The 19,634-nt window shown below is 40.9% G+C and overlaps 1 long non-coding RNA gene across 9 annotated transcripts in view; it reads right to left on the reverse strand.

Annotated features, from left to right (window-relative positions):
• The window catches only part of LOC136296474 (uncharacterized), a 69,508-nt gene extending 51,951 nt beyond the window's left edge, over positions 1–17,557 (reverse strand). For 4 of the 9 annotated variants that reach the window (XR_010722942.1, XR_010722936.1, XR_010722934.1 and 1 more), the window contains exons 1-3: positions 17,422–17,557; positions 9,369–9,438; positions 4,009–4,208 (exon numbers count right to left, since the gene is read on the reverse strand). This is a non-coding gene — a long non-coding RNA (uncharacterized lncRNA). The remainder of the gene's footprint in view (positions 1–4,008; positions 4,209–9,368; positions 9,439–17,421) is intronic. The other 5 variants (XR_010722940.1, XR_010722939.1, XR_010722941.1 and 2 more) reach the window with 2 other exon arrangements.
• Between the last annotated feature and the right edge of the window lie 2,077 nt (positions 17,558–19,634).

Genomic DNA, 19,634 nt, shown 5'->3' on the forward strand with positions numbered 1-19,634 from the left:
ATAAAATTGTGACTATCTTTACTATGTAAATGACTTACTATAAGCAGCTCTAGACAAAATCCCAGCCGAGGTTATGAATCTACAGAATCCTGATGCTGATCATTAGAGAAAACTATATATCCCCATTAGTAAACCACCAAGAATGAGCTTTAATGAAATTCACCCAAACTAGAAACCTATTTTGAGATATTTTCCAAAACTACCACAGGCTATAGAGGTTAATGAAGCACAAAACACACAAGCATTTTCTAGATTCAGGTTTCATTACAAAAGAAGCTCTTATATCCAGGTTTTAGGGCAAAAAGACTACCTCAAGCTGTTACTAAGTCAGTCAGCTCAGTATTAGAGATTATAATCACATTTCATTCTAACAGTTCCTTATGCCTTCCAGGTTTTAATTCTGAGTAGCTGAGCTAAAAGAGATTAATCCCAGCACAAGATATACCATCATATTCTTATGCATTTTTCTCAGGTAGACTGCAGTTTTCAATATACAAATTGCCAGCTACTTATCTCCCTTCCTGGTTAAAATGAGTTGTTTCTTTCATAAGGCAGTAAATGAAGTCTAGGAACAAAAAGTGTCAAATCTGTAATGCACATTAAAGCAACTGAATTCAGTCTGTTTAGAAACCTGTACAGTTAAAATTCTTTCTGCATGACTGCTCTTTAAACAATACATCTGAAATCAGCTAAGAAAAAACACAGATCTTGTAAACTAAGCGTCTTTGTCTGCAGTAAGATATTGTTGCATTAATTTGAGTAAAACAATTTTGAAATCTCTTTACCTACTAAACACAATTCTCTCGCACACATAAGACTGCACGCATCATCTCACATCTTTTCTAAATAAAGTGACCAAGCTCTGACTTTTAAGAAATTATCAAGAACAGAAAATGTCTGTGGCCCAAATAGTTGATGGACTAGAGAACGAGGAAACATTCATTCACAGTGGCAGCTGAACATATGTGAGTTACCATTATACATATTATTAGTTTGGCTTCATATTTTACTACTTTTGCCACAATAGACAAACTTGATTTTGGTATGTAAACAGAAGGACTATCTCAGAACTACAGGAACAATTTTGTGAGAAGCTGAAAAACATCAGTTTGGACATGCTCTTGTAGCACACAGTAAGATTGCAGATACATGGGCTAAAAGGTGGGCTGAAGTTTTTTCAATTTAGGAATTCTTCCAACACCACGTTCCTCTTCCTTATTTCCACAGTGTACTTAAAGCCATTAGATATGGTCCTGTGGCCTCTGAAGCATGTAATTACTAAGATAAAATATGAAAACCTTTATTTGTCTTTCTGTGTTGCCAGCCTTGAGGCTGCCAAAAGGAGAGTGCACTGTGCTGTGTTCTCTTGGGCTTTGTCAAAGATTTTAATTGTCCAAACCAACCAGAGCAGATATACCAAAATATGCACAGCTCCACCAGCTGCTTATAAAATTTTTTGAGGGTACAACAAGAACAGGGAAAAGATAAAATTCACCCATAACTCCAAGGGCAGCAAGGAGGCACATTCCATGCTGCTGCAACTGGCTGGAATCCCTCTTTCACATGTCATTACAAATGAAATAAAAACCCCACAGTGACTCCAACACCCACAGGACAACATCCTGTAAAAGAATTCAGAACACCATTTAGGAGTAAGTCTCCTCTGCAGCTTTTCTTGGCTCTGAGGTTGGTTCATAGCCAGTCGGGCCTTCAGAGAATAGAGCAGAAGTCAAACTGTCCTGTGATTATCTCTGGAATTTTTGGAGTCATGTACACTTTTTCATTGAGCTCAATATTCAGCCTAGATTAGTCGGAAAGGCTATCTTAGCCTATTTTCATTCAAGGAGAAACATTCAGCTTGCTTATTCCTTAATTCTTTGTTCTGCCCTGAGCTCCCACACTGAACAGAATTAGTTCTACTGAATGAATTCATCAGTTCTAGCAGAAGCTACTATATTCTCATTTTTCCAAGTTATAACTAAACTTGGGATTGCAAATTGAAAGAATGAATGCCAATTTTCCTTTTCTGCCGATTCGCAGGAACAAATACAGCCCAAATACATCCCTTTCCCTAAAGGGTGTTATCACTGATCAGGATACTGCCAGTATCACTTAAGTTGCATATCAAGCAAGAGGGTTTTTTTTTTCCCCCCTAGATTTCTAGTAAATCTTTGATACATCAGTTTTATCAGTCTTCTCTTATCTCAGATGCTAAACAGAATGTTGTTGAGCAGCTCCTCTATCCAGGTAGGCTGCTGTCCAATGGCTATTTTTTATGCAAGCACAATTTAGTCTTTCTTTTTACCTCATATAAATAGAAAAGAATGGTGTTGGGTTTATATATCAAATATATAACATACATTGGAGACAGGAAAGGGAGAAGAGGTGGAGGAGTGGCCCTTTATATTGAGTGCTGTGTCCAGTTCTGGCCCCTCGGTTTAGGAAGGACATTGAGAAACTTGAGCGCATCCAGAGGAGGCAACGGGGCTGGTGAGGGGCTGGGAACACAAACCCTGTGAGGAACAACTGAGGGAGCTGGGGGTGTTTAGCCTGGAGAAAAGGAGACTCAGAGGTGACCTTATCACTCTCCACAACTCCCTGAAAGGTGGCTGTGCTCAGGTGGGGTTGGCCTCTTTCTCCAGGCAGCAACTGACAGAAAGAGAGGACACAGTCTCAAGCTGCACCAAGGGAAATACAGGCTGGATATTAGGAAAGTTTTTCACAGAAAGGGTGATAAAGTACTAGAATGATCTGCCCGCGGAGGTGGTGGAGTCACCATCCCTGGATGTGTTGAAAAAAAGACTGGATGTGTCACTTGGTGCCATGGTTTAGTTGAGGTGCTAGGGCTGGGTTGGACTCGATGATCTTGAAGGTCTCTTCCACCTAGTGATTCTGTGTGATATAAAAGAATTCCCATTGTGTTTTTTCCTGGCTGAATCCCACTATGAGCATTTCCACCTAACTGAAAGTGGGCAATTTTAAATGTAACAGCAAGCATCTCTCACAGTTAGCTTAAACCTGAATAGATTTTCCGTGGGATTGGCAAGTATTTGATGTAAGTGTAGTGCTTCTATGCCCCATGACAGAAGAGAAGGAGGGTCTATGAGTGCTGTGAAATAGAATAGCTCATGGAATACATCCCAAGAACTTTTGTAAAATATTCCTTTCTGGGAGCAGGGTCATGTTCAAGACTATGCAGAGAATAAAACAAAAGGCTCAAGTCACACTTTATCCAAGCAGGGAGGTCAGAGAGGTTCCAGGATGAACTCAGAGTCAGCCATCAGCGTGCCCAGGGACTGGCAGTGACTCACAAGAAGGGAGAAGAGGGGCTCAAGGAACAGAAATAAATCAGCACAGTCCCACACGTCACAGCCCTCAGTCAGTTCATAGAGGCAAAGGTGATAAATTAATAAATTTAGATCACAGAATTACTTTCCAAATAGCTGGAGACAAAAGTCTCAGACTTCAGGAACACAGAGCAGGGCTGGGTATTTTATGTACAAATCACATAAGTATACAAACTTCTTGATTTCTCTAGCTACTTTAAGGACACTTGAAAGTTACTGGTTGCCTCATCTCTTTCAACACTGAATAAGTACCTGTAACATGTAACCATATGAATTTGAAAGGTTTTTTCTAGAGAGTGAATAAGGAGAGGAACACAACCAATTGCATAAATAACAACCATTGTTAATAATGGGGCTGCACACACACAAGAGCTGCTGCCACAGGTGCCTGTTATTTACTGGTGCCTTTATATACATGTAACTCCAGTGTGACTTCTCCCTGGAAGCTTTCCAATCACAATTTGATATTGTGAATGAACAGTGGTGTCACTGCAATTCTGAGAAATATACTGGAGATGAAACTGCACTCCTTGATGGCAGTGGGGCTTTTGTCAAGGTTTAAATAAACACATGTGCTCCACTATTATTCCTCCCAGCAAGTGTGCCGGTCAACAAAACAAAACAGCCACAAAGAAAAACCAAACCAAAACTGTTTTCTCACCAGAAATCCAAAGTACTTTCCATTTGAGACACTTCCATAGTCCTTCTGCAGCATTAGCAGGCACACACTAGTGCAGATGACAAACTGGTGCTTTTCTAAAATGTTATATAGAAGATCTTGGTCCAGACACTTCCCCAGAGTTCTCTGCATGCAACTTAACTGGAATGGCAGTAACAGTCTGCAGGGGTTTATCAAACCTGCTGCAACAAGGAAGGCACAGATTAACTAATCACTGCTTACCTTTTTTTTTTTAACCTCCTTAAATCATGTATGTTTTTTATAGAATAATTCAACTGCAATACCAACTGCAACAGAAATACTGCAAAACCTTTAAAACACTTGACTTTGTAATTAATGTTGCACTAACATGAGAAGTCACCTGGTTCTCAACAAGTGCCCAAACTAATAACTCTCCTCTAACTATGGATTATCATGAGAAATGGCTGGAAATACGTGTTTTGACTTCTTTAGAAGACCCAGAAAACAGCTCTGTTTTGCTGCTCCTCCCTTCCATCACAAAGGCACACTTTTCACTATGATAAAAATAGTTGTGAAGAGCCAGGGAAAACAAGGATATTTACAATGGAAATAAGTGACATGGAGGTACAAGGTACTTGACTATGTTTGCAACACATTGTCCTAAACCTTCATTAATCACAAGATATAACACTTCTAGAAATATTTCTGACCTGGTCAGAAATGGGGAAAGCCTGTAGGTTCTTTAAAGTCCAGTCCTCAAGATTTCCAGCACAACTGCATATAGGAAAGCAGTTTAGATAAATCTCTCAACATGAATTTTCATGTCTCCAGCAACAAGTTTGATAATCCAGAATCACTGACTAAACCACAGTCTTGCCAATTTTGGGAGTTGTCTGCAACTGTGTAATAAATACCTATAAAATCAACACGGCAAGAACCTTAGATGAAGATCACAGAATATTTATGCCAGCTGGAAATAATGAAAATGTTTTAGGCCAACTGCTGAATTTTGTTATTCTGATTTTCAGATAAACAACATCCAGAATGTATTGGAGCTTGTCAACAACTGACATTTAAAGACATTTATAAAGAAAATTGTACTATTCCTGAAAAAAAAAGTCAACAAAAAACAAACAAAAAAGCCCCTCCAAGTTGTTATTTCTTCCAAAACATGTTGGCCTTGAACTTTTTTTTGCAGTGCATCACAGATTTATTTACACGGTTTAACTGGTATTGAAAAATGCAGAAACTAAACATGCAAACTGTCATCAGAATAAAAGCCACTTCTGCTCTGTTAGTCTTGGTGAGAAAAACAGCTTAGTGTCACTGAAGCACTGCCGATAGTGCCAAAAGAGATACTTTCCCAAGGCTTTTAAGACTTTCTTAAAACAATGAAGTAGTCCTTGACAAAATTTCCTTTGGCCCCACAGAGTTGTAAAGGAGAAGAATTTCCTTTTAAAACATAATGTCTTAGTTTGAAAGACAGGTGTCTGCTAGGGAAGGCAGGAGCCTCCCTTGGAATGGAGAATGTAAAACCCCTCTCTCCAAATTATTATAATTTTGAAATTAAGGGGCTCTCAGGCAAAGATATGGGGATAGGAATAACAGTTCTTTACTGGTGTGTATAACCAGGCAAACAAAACAACACCAACTACAGCATTGATAACAAACAGAACCTGGCGCCCAGTAACGGCTTCCCTGAGCGCGGCGCTGTCCCCTTGGCGCAGTTCCGGGCACAGCCAGCAGGGGCGCTGCTGGCCCCCGGCGGGCGGGGCGGGTGCGATGATCCGCCCGCGGCTGCAGGGGGCGCTGTGCGGCGGGCTCGGGGAGCGCAGCAATGGCGGCCGGGCCCAGGCGGGAAGGCGTGGAAGGGATGGATCAGGAACTCCGGAGCTGTGGCTGAAGGGATGGAAGGGAAGGATCAGAAACCCCGGAGCTGAGGCTGAAGATGGGAAGGGATGGAAGGGAAGGATCAGAAACTCCGGAGCTGTGGCTGCAGATGGGAAGGGATGGGAGGGAAGGATCAGAAACCCCGGAGCTGTGGCTGAAGATGGGAAGGGATGGAAGGGAAGGATCAGAAACCCCGGAGCTGTGGCTGAAGATGGGAAGGGATGGAAGGGAAGGATCAGGAACTCCGGAGCTGTGGCTGAAGATGGGAAGGGATGGAAGGGAAGGATCAGGAACTCCGGAGCTGTGGCTGAAGATGGGAAGGGATGGGAGGGAAGGATCAGAAACCCCGGAGCTGAGGCTGAAGATGGGAAGGGATGGAAGGAAGGATCAGGAACTCCAGAGCTGTGGCTGAAGATGGGAAGGGATGGAAGGGAAGGATCAGAAACTCCAGAGCTGTGGCTGAAGGGATGGAAGGGAAGGATCAGAAACTCCAGAGCTGTGGCTGAAGGGATGGAAGGGAAGGATCAGAAACCCCGGAGCTGAGGCTGCAGATGGGAAGGGATGGAAGGGAAGGATCAGGAACTCCAGAGCCGTGGCTGCAGACGCAGGAGGTCTCGGCAGGCAGGGGGTGCGGGCGGCAGAGCCGAGAAGAACTCGGAGCAGTGTAGGAACAGCGACCCGGCTCCCAGCAGGGCAAAGAGGGGCAGGCTCAGGATCCCCGGACGCCCGAGAAAACGGCGACAGGCTCCTCTTTTAGCGAGGCGGGCGATAACCAGGTGCCGGTTCAGTGGCTGCTCCCAGGAGCAGAGGCTCACCCCACAGCACAAGACACAGGACCCGCAGCAGCAGCAAGTTCCTTCCCCAAGCAGCAGCTCCACTGACCCCTTCCGAAGGCCGAGAGGGAGAGAGCCAGAGGTCCCCCTCCCCACCATGTCAAGCACCCAGTGCTTCTTAGGAACTCAATGGGAAAAAATTCCACAAGTAACAAGGAAAGAAAAGGGAAGAAAACCCAACCCCCAACACATAATCATTAAACAAGCAAACTTGTCCATTCTAAAAATAAGAATTAGTTCTTCATCTGTTTCAGTTATACAATTAGTTATATCTCACCTATAGAAGGAAAATAAATGTTGAAATCTACTTTTTACCTGAAGAAAATGCAAGTAGCCTATTTCAGCACAGAGAAGGGCAGTTAATGCCTGCAATGCTGCTCTGGAGCTTTACTTTCTACTTCATCCTTTCCTCTCACCACCAATGTGCTGATAAAACAAACAAACAAACCCCTCCTGCAGTTACAGTGGTCTCAAACATGCTTTCAACATTTTCCTGTGTGGTGCTTTGTTCCTGCCCAACTGCTCAGCTGCTGATTCAGTTTTGTGTAGCCCAGTACGCAGGTCACACACTGAACATGCCAGGCAAGCCTGGGACAGGGCAGCAGACAGAAAAACCTCCTTGCAATGCCGAGCCAAAAGAAAAAGCATTTGCTCTTTCCTGCAATTCAGTTTGTGCCCTGAGCAAAAATAAAAGCATCAAAATGATTTTCTAAATTCCAATGATTTGGAGAAGTCTCTTACTAGGGGCCAAACGCCTCCCACTGGTTCACGCACACTTGCATGTCAGTGTCTTAAGATTCACATTTAACAAGCATGCCTGGGTTTTTTTCTTAAAAGAAGGGATTTAGCTGCTCCTTCATTTGAGGAATCAGAGGCTGTTGTATATTGTATTTTCAGTTATTCTTCCCAACTGTCATGCAGTTAACACAGTGAGCTATTTCCCTGCAGTAGGATCTGCTATCAACACATGCTTCCCAACTGATTGTTCTGGCTTTGAATTAAGAAAGTTACGTGTCCAGGTCTCTCCAGGGGAAAAAGGTTTTCTTATCTTAGAAAGTCAAAAACAAGATATGGGGTGTGGCAAGACTGCTGAAAAAATGAAAGACTTGTCAGGGTTCTAGGTTACATGTCAAAAAGTAAGGGCTCTTTTCCTGAAGGATTTTGTTCCAGAAATATGAAGAAGTTTTTTCATATTTTAACCTTCCTTAGTGGAATAAAGATGCAAGTAAAAACCATAAACTCCTTAAAAAGCCAAAGCTGTTGCTTGCTAACAGCCTCTACTTGTGGAAATACTGGCTTTTACCAGTATAAAAATAAAACTGTGTGGAAAATTGTCAAAATACACAAATATGAATCCCATTTTAGAGATTTGGAAGCAAAGGCAAAGACAAAGTGAGCTCAGCATTGCAGCCAGAGAGAGGCCACAAGCAGAACCCCAGGTACCCAGTCAGGCGGAATGGTGGGAGCACCACCAGATACTCCCAACAGCCCATGGAAAAACAGCTCTCACCATACAGAGACATCCCTGATCCATTTTGGATGAGCTGCTATTGACTCTCACATGAGGGAGCACAAACCTGAAACCATCACAATACGACTTGCACTGCCACTGTGATTTTAATAACAAAATGAAATTATCTAAAAGCTCATCATTAACAATCTTTGCAAGTGCATGAGATAGCTATTTAAGGAGAGGCAACAGCCTTTTTACAGGTATAACATGAGCTAACATCCGTGATTTTGCACATTCTTTTGTTAAGTGGCTCTTCCTCCAATTAGTGTCAGCATTAGAAGTCAAAGATGAAAATGCTTCTCCACAAGCAGGACTCTCAGTATTAAAAAGAAATTGTATCGTATTTAATGGATGTCTAAAAGGCAAAAACATGAAGGAAATAGAAGAAAATGTATCACAAAACCTAATTTCTAAGCCACATTAGTTAGTGGATGTTTACTGGCCTCATTTGAAAGCTCCTCCTATGCCAGTCTCCCCAGAGAAGTAAGATGTGGAGAGGGAGTTCAAATTTCCACCTTTTTATTTTGCTGAGCAGAGGTGAATGTCTCATTTTTAAAAGAATGAAGCAGAAAGGAGGCATTGCCTCTTCTACATTCCAAAACCTATTATTTCTCAAATATCTTTGGCTATTAGGAAGCAAATTTAGCTATTGATCTAATTTGTTTCAACTTATGAGTACTAATACCCAAGCAAGCATATGTTGAACAGGCTGGTTAAGAATATTTAATGAGAGTTTAGTTACTGATTTGTAAATGAAAAGTGCAAATGTGGCAGTTGCCATAGATTCTTGTAGCTCCTTGCTGGCACTGAGCCCAGCTAGACTTAAAAACATGCAACATACTAATGGGAGAAAAGGAGAAAAAAATTAATATTATGCGTAAAAACTTGCTGTGAAAATACAATTCTGCATATGGATTTTAATGTAAATTGTATGAGCAGGACAAAATAATTCTGAGTGCATTTATGTATGCTTTGTGCTGATGGGATTAATGCAAATATTACAGTCACACCATAAATTTACAATGAAGTGAATGCCTACAGGCAATTCAGTTTTCTATCCTTGGTAACTGTGAACAGAACTGTGTTCTGTTCTACATTTGTCAGCAAATGAAACAGTGAGGAGTAATCTCTTCACTTGTACCTACCTCTTCATGACATTTCTGCCTTGGAACCAGGAAAAAAGAGCCACAGAGAAGACACAGCATGTTCTTGTTCCTGGAAAATAGAAGGAACACAAGGAGAGTGAAAGGGTTGTTAATAAAACCTGACAGTAATAAAAGTTAAACCTGCTGCTTTCATAAATTATGACAAACTCCAGCACTCCCCTCCTCCCCCAATTATCATACCCATTTTTATAAACTCTTGCCTCATTTTCTTTCCTAACTCTTGTCTGGGAAGTAAAAGAAGCCCTGAGAACTGGGCAGTAAAGAGCTGCTTCTGAAAGAGATTAATTGTCAGTACCCTCAGTTCCCATCATGAGGCAGGAAAGAATAACCCTTATAAAAGATATTTGAGATTGGAGAGTCCTTTGGGTGACTTGCCCCGAGTGGCACTGTCCATGGGAAGATTTTTTCCTGTGGCACAATCTGACCCTCCCAAGACTGGGCTCTGTCCTTCTACCAGTCTTGAGAAGAACATTCTAACTCTGATTATTTCTTGGAGGGAAGCTGCAAAGTTGCCTCTGGGTCAGACTTCATTCTCGTCTTTGCTGGGGAGTAACCCAGTAGGAGATTCTCTTCTCTCCCACTGTTCCCTCAACCCCTGATGTCAACTTATACCGTGCTCCTTAGACAGGTAGAAATTTCTCTGCCATGCATTCACAGGCTATCTCAAAGTAATACAAAAAACAACAGGTATCAAAAAATGAATTAAACATTTAAATAAGCAGGTGCTGCAAAACACTGCACAGACAACATTAGCACTTGGTGCTTGTCCTGCGTGGTCACACGCAGTGCATACTTTCCACCTTACAATGGATAGGAAAGTCAGTTTTCCTACAGACTTCCATCACTATAGACTTCATTCCCTTTTACAACATTGTATGAACAAGACTGACATTATTTCACACACATGGAAACCAAACCAGACAGCACTGACATCTGTTTTGGCAGACCTCACATCATAACCAGGAGAGAGACTTTGTCAGAGGACTTGGCATTTCAGTTTGTCATCTGGATTTTCATTTTCTTTCATTTTTTAAGTCACAGCCAGTACTTGGCAGTCCTGCAAGGCACAGCCAGGCAAACCACAGCCACCTACAAAGCCCCTGCTTTGTGCCTTGTCCAGAGACAGTCAGGAATTCTGCAGGATCAGAAAGGATAAAATCCAGCACTTTCAGAACAGCCTTTAATTTCTCTAATTCCCTGAGCAGTTTGCAAGGGCGCCTTTCAGTCACCACACGCTGTCCCAGGCACTGAATGCAGCAGTAGCTGGTGCAAAAATCCCTCAGTATGGATTCTATCCAGCACTTCCAGAGCCTGCTCAGCAGGAACTGCAGATGGAATGGATCACTTTGAGAGCAGCTTCAGAGCATTTACCATCACACCCTGGCAGTGAAACTGGAGGTTTACATTTTGATCACCTGTGGTTGCATTTACAAATTTACACCAAAAAAAAAAAAAAAAAAAACCCAACCAAAAAAAAAAAAAAACCCAAAAAAACCCACAAGTCTGCATATAACAAAGTTCCTATTTTTCAGATTTCATGTTCCCACTTCAGATTAGAAACATACCTTAGCACCTCAAATTAAACATCAAGTAAGTCTTAAAGGGGAGGGGGAAAAAAGCATTCTTGCCATTTATCATTCCCAGAAATTTCAGCCACTTTAGATGACTTTTTTTTTTTTCATTTTTCCTCATCTCCAAATCTATAAGAGGTTAAAAACCAAAACAACACACTAAGCACACAAAATACTAGCATTTCTCTTGAGCCTACGTTACTAAATTGGCAGAGCTATAAGCACTTGAACATGAATTTTTCAATAGAAAACTTCAGAAAACCTCAGCTGGACACACTCCTGTTTATATTGTGTATGTTGAGGGCATAACCTTAAGGCATTAATGTAATACCATAGAGAACATTAAGACATCACACTGAAATATAAAAATCATTGAAGAGTGGAAAAGAAACAACAACCCAGCATTTTTTAAAAATACTAAATTTTAAGGGAAGTGTATTATTTCCAGAACATTTTCTGTGAGTGATCTGAGACTGACTCCTGTTCAAACCACCCATACACACACCCCTGTCCCTCGAGGATAGCAGGGCTGCCACAGGGGTGTCCGTGTGCTTGACTCATCCTTGGCATCCCCTGCCCAGAGACACAGAGTGAGTGATGGGCCACAGAAGCACAAATCCTCAGCCACACATGGGGCAGCAGCTCAGAGTCCTGCACAGCTGCTTATAGGAGAAGCCCTCAGGTTAAATAGAATCTTCCACTACCTCAGCTATGATGGGAAAGAGTTATAAAGCAATTCAGATTTTTATGTGTTTATAGGTATTTGGAAAAATGTTTATGTACTCTAATTAAGTTTCTATAGTCCCTTCTAGTTCCTTCCATAGGATTTCTTGTCATCCCTGAATGGTTACACAGCCGTTATTAAAGCTGATTACACACCAAACAAAGTATCTGAGCACAGTTATAAACCCTTTACAAGGAGCCATGATCTAATACAGGATCTACGTGGCTCATTAAGAATCTGAGGAATTACCCTGAAGAAATGTGCCTCTTTTATAGAATATTATTTGTGTAAAAAGCACTTTTATTGAGTTCTTAAATTACACTGGCGTATAAACTGCCAATCAAAACTGCCTATAAAGACCAAGCAAATGAATCTGGTGAACAGGCACAAAGGATGAAGACAAGGGCTGAGAAATCAAATGAGTTACCACCATGCAACAGCATCTCAGGCAAAAGATACATTTTCTACAGGCAATAACATTTATTACATCTATCAGTTCAAGTCTATCACTACCCCAGCATCAACGAGTTCATTCAAAGTTGAAAGAACTTTAGAGGATACTTTTATGAGCATGATTTTGCCCAAGCAAAATGGGAAATGAAGTTCAATGTCAACTGAAGTCAGAACACACCTTCCTTATCATCATGGGAGCCTGGTCACTTGGACTGTGCAGAGCAACTCTTGTAGCTGCTCCTTTTACCAAAGAGAAATAACTTTTGACAGGACTGAATTTTGCATTTGTTGGCCTCCTGCTTCTAAAAAACGAATAGACTTCAAAAACCAAGCAGCCAAGTACCACAGCCACACACAAGATCTCAGATGCGCTCCTAGGGAATTCATGCTCCTTCCTGCTCTGAGCAGCTCAGCACCCCTCACACAAAATAACTCACTAACTAACTACACAACACAAACTAACTCACTCCACTACATCCAGTCTCATTCTGCCAGCTCACACATTGGCAGATGGAGCTCCATTTTCTGGCAGCAGTGACACTTGTCACATGGGACACTCTCCCTTCCTCTCACAGCAGGTCCCTCAGAGCCACCTGTGAGCTCAAAGCTCCCTCAGCTGATCAGCTCCTGGTCATGTTTAGAGCAGCAAAATGACCAAACGCTTTCATCAGAGCTGTGATCCATGACTGCAATGTGCTGCAAGGGGGTCTACAGGAACAGCAGAGGAGACACGCAGACATTACAAATATTCAGCTGCTGCACTAACAGCTTTGTTTGTTGTCACAGAGGTTTAGGTTGGGTATGAAAAAAAAAAATTTCACCCAGCTGGTGGTTGGCCACTGGAACAGGCTCCCCAGGGCAGTGGTCACAGCACCAGCCTGACAGAGCTCAAGAAGTGTTTGGACAACACTCTCAGGGACATGCTGGGGTTCCTGGGGTTGTCCTGTGCAGGGTCAGGAAGTGGACTTTGATGATCCTTGTGGGTCCCTTCCAACTCAGAATATTCTAGTATTCTTTGTTCATTACCATTGCCAACCAGAAAGCCTAGTGCTTCATTTAATATAGACAGTCCTTTTAATAGCAACCAATATTGACATGTCATATTTAACATTTCCACTGCTGATATAAAAATATCCTCTATTTGTTTAGCATATTAATGTCAAGCCATAACATCTTCAAAATAATCCTAAACTATCTTGACATAAGCAACTAACTAAGAGTAAACCCACAATCATCACAAACCATTTAACAACCTCTCAACAATGTACTAGGCACCCCCAGGCTTACAGTTTATCTGAAAATGTTAATCCAATATTAAAAAAAAAAATCTCAAATATATCAATGATTGTGCAGTGAAATAGCAAATGGCAGGAAATCAGAGAGCATCAGCACTTCTGACCAGCACCCTGAGGGCTGCGTGGCTCACTGGGGCATTCAGCAGCTCTGCAGGGCTTGTCAGGCCAAATCTCACCCAGGCTGGCCACAAGTGAAGTCACCCCTTCATTTCCATTGGAGCCCATCTATCCATCCAACACAAAAAGAAAAAAAAAACCCAAAGAGCAACTAACAAGGAAGAGATGGGGATTTTCTTTTGTCCTTGGAGTCTAGGTCCAGAATGCAGCTGTGTACAAGCTTTCAGCCATCGTTAACGGCATGATGAATTTTTATTTAAAACAAAAACAAGTCACTTCTTAAAGAGTAGTTCTTACAGAAGTAGCCTGTACGTTCTGTGTAACTGAAAGAAAAAAAAAACAAAACAAAAAAAAACCACAAAAACAACACACACACAATCAAAACCCGCACCTACAAAGCATGTGGGATTATTAATTAAGAAAAAAGTACTTTGACTGAATGCATTATAACCAGGTACCGGTTTCTTGGACCATGCAAAGCTGTCTTACAGAAAAAGTAGATATCCACGTATTTGAACCTCTGCCCTAAACCCACACCTGTTCCTATAGAGTATGAACAAGCTTAGTTGTTGCAAGCCAGATTTTCTCAAGACCAAATTTTAAAGCTTCTGTGAGATATTTATGACATGGTTTATTTATGAACACTATGAAATCATTTAACTCTGTCTTGTGTTACAAGAAATTGACTTTGTTATTACATATACCACTTTCTGTGAAGGACTTTATTTGAAAGTTTAAAGAGCAAGGTATTCTTTTGCCTAAATAATGTACTGGACAGCAACTGTAAACTTTTGAAGACCTTCATACTGGAAATCTTGCAGAATTCTTGCAAGAATACTGCAGAATTCTTGCTAATACTTTACATTGTACAGAAAAACTTTATCTGGAATTCCAAAGGCTGCACAGCACAATATTCATCTACTCAGTATTTCTTCCAGCCTTTGCTCACCAGATTCCTGACCAAATGTGGCATTAGCTATCCAAGAGATCTGCTTGGGTAGGTATATTTTTTAGAAAAGATAGGTTAAAAATGTTGCTGTTCAGGGGCAGCTGCACTGTACAGAATGTCATCTCACTGATGGATTTAAAAATGATGTGTGGCTGCAAACTTGAGAAGCCTATAAACAGCCCTCCTCAAGTGCTTCTAGCAAACCTTCCCTTTTTTTTTTGAACACTGCATGTTAAAGAAGAAAATAAGGTCATGACCACAGATGTCAAATTAATTGCCTTCCTTATCAGAAACTATTCTTCACTGCTGCTGGCCTTCAAGAGGTAACCCATAGCTTTCTCTTGTAAGTCCACCTCTCTTCGATTAGCTCATGCAGACACACCACACAACAGAAACGGCGGGTGACAATCTCTGGAGTCACCTAAGCAGATTTAACTCCTTTTTAGCAATGCCCTATAATACTACTCTGCCCATGCCCAAGCTTTGCCTCTTCTAGCCGTTCTCGTGTCTTCATTCCAACCTTCTGTCTGTGACCATTTCTAGGTTAGGGCTCACTCTGGCCTTGAATAAATAACAATATTGCCTGCTAAAACCTGAAGTTAGTAAAGTGAAATATATTGATAAGTTTTTTCCATATCCCAATTTTCTACTATTTTCTTTACATCTTCCACACCAATCTTTGAGCCTGACTGTGTTCTCAGTGGCACAGACAGCAGTGCCAAGCTCTTCCCAACTCGTTATTGAGACATGGTGAACAGAGTCAGCTGCACAGAGGGCAGCTGCCTCTTGAGGCTCCCTATTTTCAGGTTAAGGCACAGCAGCAAGGAAAAACTTGACACGTGCCCCTACAAACATCTGTTTCTTGCACTATTAACATGCTCAGTATTGTGTGGAGAAGGGCCTTGGTTTTATTATGCTTTTTAATCTTTCTCTAAATCTACAGTGGGGTCAAATTTTTTCCTAGCATGTCAAATCACTGAAGATCCAAAGGAGGATGCAGAACACGTAAATGTTCCATGGTCTTTTGAAAGTACTATTTCCTCTCTGTCAAATCCTCCTCGTAAGAGGAGATAGGAGGAAAACTGTCTATGAGCTCAGGGCACTTTCCTGTAGGAGACAACAGCATTCCCTGCAGGAGCTGCCAGTGAAAGGGGCAGAATAAACCATGTCTTCTCCTGGGTGTCACAGAAGCTACTGACATCAGGGGTTTATTATCAATTCTCTTTTCCTAAAAATAGACCAGTGTATAACAACAGGTTTTGGTACTACAGCTAACAATAAATGAATACATTTTACAGACTGTGCTTTATTACAGAGAGATTCCTCGCTTTTTAGATTTCAAATTTAATGTTTCCCAGAGGTCTTACATAGAGCAGAGAAGAGAGGTCCATCCAATTTTTACTAGACAAGCTAAACATGTTTATCTTGGAAAGAATAATTTCATCAGACTAGGTTAGCACAAAGGTATAGGTGCTATTATTTCTGACTGGAGTGTCAGGTCCCGCAACGATATTCAGATTCTTAACTGAGCCCTCACATAAAAAATCCACAGCTCACACCTATAGAGAAACTCATGCATGTTTCCATAGATACAACTATATTCAACCATGACATATATATTGGATGTGCACATATATAGACAATCTTCTAAAAAACAGTCCATACACAGAAACTTAGGCCAACTTTGCTGCTCACCCAACCTCAATCATGATCAAAAATGCAATTAGAATTATCACTTTCCCCTCGCAGGAGTTACCATTTTTAACATTAAAGAATAGCTATTCCTCTGGGGTATTCAATATGTACTTGAAAGGGAAGAATCCAGTCTCCTGAAAAAGATAATTTTGTCTGTTTCTAGTCATCCTTACAGGTCCAAAGTACTGCCTGGAATATTAGATGTATATCTACCATTCCTTTCTGCACTTACTGAAAATTAACTCAGGTACCTTTTTATCCACTTACAATACAATCACTGGCTAAGATGGACTTGCACTGCTTTTAATAAAATCAGTTCAATATTTAACATTGCACACCATGAAGCTGAAGCCTAAAGCTAAAGACTTTGTTTGCAGCAGATTTGGATGTATTGTATTCTGACTCTGTCAGTGTTTCTAGGGTTGTTTTTTGCCTGCTTGTTTCTTTCTTTGTACTACTATATTTGTATTTTTAATATTCCTAGTAAAGAACTGTTATTCCTATTCCCATATCTTTGCCTGAGAGGCCCTTAATTCAAAATTACAATAATTTGGAGGGAGGGGGTTTACATTTTCCATTCCAAGGGAGGCTCCAGCTTTCCCTGGCAGACACCTGTCTTTCCAAACCAAGACATCTAGCTAAAGACTAGCTGTGACATCAAGCAGCATATGAACTATAGTATTTTCCAGAGAAACATTACTTCCGTTACACAAATACTTATCTCACAGTTCTGTAAAAATTCAGCACCAGAGAAATTCCCCCACATGAATTTCCTCTGGTATGCTTATAAGGAATGGATATTATAATCAGATCTACAAGTTACTTCCATTGCTGCCACTCATAACTGAACACCTTTTCATTAGTTTCAATAATACTTAGCACTAGGGGAAAAGCACTTAACTATTAAAGAGAAAACACTCTGTATGTGCACTACAGGCAAATCTCTTTAGTGTCTCTGTCAGCCACACAGAGACCAGATGATCCCTGTGTTTGAGGAAATCCTCCTGAGTCTGTAACCCAATCTCCATGGAAGACCTGAAGCAAAAGTTGGTGTTGCCCCATGTTTGTGACTGTAAACTTTTGTCACAGCATGTTCAAATGGTAATCATTTTGGAAGGCATTTTAAAGGTCTGGGATTAAAACTTTTACCAGCAGAGAGTCCAAATCCCAAGGAAAGTATCAATTTGTACAATAAGCTACTCATTGAAAACTCTCCTAATGTACTTACCCTTCAACTGCTCTAATAAACAGGAGAGCCGGGGTGATACAAGTCCTGGAAGTGTCAAAGCCAGCACTGCCTCTGGATAGAAATAAGCAGCAGACTGGTCACAGAGGGCACAGGACTAACACCATGAAAGCATCAGTGCTTTATTAGTCCCCAGTACCACCTTTTGTACTCCTTTCCCTTATGCATAACACCTGTGTGCCCTTTTACTCCTTTGTGATTGGTCGATACAAATCAGCATTCCCTGCTCCTTTCCCTGTAATGATGTTCACCTGTCTCACACAGCTGCACCTTATCAGGGGTGAGATTGCCTGCAGCACCATCTCTATTCTTTTACAATCCATTCTCCCACAGACTGGGAGCACTGTAAGGGAAGATACACTCATATTACGTATATTAGAGTGAGAAGTCAACAACACAATATAATCAGAATTCTTAATAAAGCTGGCAAACTTCTCAACATAGATGTTACCACTGAGGAATTTGATTTAACAAAAAAAAAATTATTTTTGTTAACAAAAAGGTTTGCCATATTTTCTCCATGGCAGAAAAACATTACATGAAGATAATTGAAAGTTCAGTTCTAGTTCTGATGTTTTTTCAGAGGGGTATTAAAACCTTTCCTACCCTCATGCACTTTAAGGGGTGAGGAAAAGCACAGAAATTTTAATTTAAGGAAAGAGAAATTCAACTAGAAGAGTATTTTATAAAAGAAGTTCAATTTTTCATAATTATTTCTAAATCTTTCATGTGCCAACTGTAAAACACCATTCTGTTCATCGCTTCACCATCCACCAAAAGCTGTGGTTCCCCACAAATTTAACAGAAGCTTTTTTTTTTCCTTTTTTTTTTCCTAGAAAACTGGGCATTATTACCACTTCCTGAACAGCCTTTCCTGATGAATGGAAAGCCATTGTTTACAGGAAGCCTTTGCAAGGCAGGAAAGACCAGACCTTCAAGCAGGAGATATGGGTTTTGTTCATCTCATAAACATTGTGAGAGCTGAAATAAGAGCCAGTGTTACAAAGGCTGCAGTGCTGGGCCTGGAGCTCCCTGAGCTATGCATCTGCATCCAGAGCATCACTGGGAGCTGGAAATGCTCCTGGGTGAGGCTCTGCCCCTCTTCCATAAGCTCTTGGCCCCTGGCACTAATGGACCATTCCCTCCAGGCAATTCCCATGGAATACATCAGCCTGGCAAAGACCTCCACTGCATGCTCAAAGCACAAGATCTGAATGTCCTTGATGGGTTAGGGCTTTTCAATACTTTACAGAAGACAGCATTTTTCACCTTTTGGTTTTTGGGGTTTGTTTTTTTTTTGTGTGTGTGTGTGTGTGAGAATGAAGAGCAGTAAGCTGCTGAGAGATTGAATTAATATCAAAATCAAGCTAGATCAAGCTTTCAAGTTAAGGAACACCTGGCCAGGGCCTTCCTGAATAGCGTCAGTTCTCTCTCTTTACACATTCCCAAGCTTTAATAGCATTCACTTCAACAACTGTAGACTTATTTTCTACAGAGCTCCCTCCTTGTTTTGTAAAGCACAGGTGTAAACCTGCTGTTCCCCAACATTTGGATGCTCCATTTCGAAATCCTCATTTTTATTAATAAAGTAATAAATACACTTTAATAAGGTACCCTAAAAAAAACAGATGGAAGCCTGTAATATGCTGCTGACAGATCCCTTTTCTCAGTGTAAGTGCAGAAGTATTCCTAAGACCAGCAAGAACATTCCCATATCTCTGGTGGGGAAGGACGAGATTGATCTATGTTGTCAGGCAACCAATTGCAAACTAAATATAACACTTCTAAGTGCTTGTGGATCTCAAATTCATTAAACACAGAAACTAGATAAAAGGGGTTGTGTAACAGAAAACATAACCTCCAGCTTTTTAAAAATCAGTGTAATGGTAAAAGCACATGTGACAGCACAATTAGCCAAGATTGAATTTTGTATATTGACTATGAAAATTCCTCTATGAAATATGCAATCCTAATAAGCATGAAAGTCTCACTGCGTACACTCTCGTGCAATGTCAAGTTTCAGCATGTGTGCTATGTGAAGAGATCTATGCTCAAAAGAAAGTATCAAGTGTATCTCTATATTGTTTCCTACTAGACTGATCACAAAAAATTAAGCATTTTACACAGTAAATGTGAATCTTGAAACTTGTCCACAATGGAGCATAAACAATCCTGTATTAGTGGATGGCCAAAAA

Source organism: Chamaea fasciata, unplaced genomic scaffold (genome assembly GCF_029207755.1).
Source record: "Chamaea fasciata isolate MVZ Bird 193981 ecotype frontalis unplaced genomic scaffold, bChaFas1.0.hap1 SCAF_13, whole genome shotgun sequence".
Taxonomy (NCBI): domain Eukaryota; kingdom Metazoa; phylum Chordata; class Aves; order Passeriformes; family Sylviidae; genus Chamaea; species Chamaea fasciata.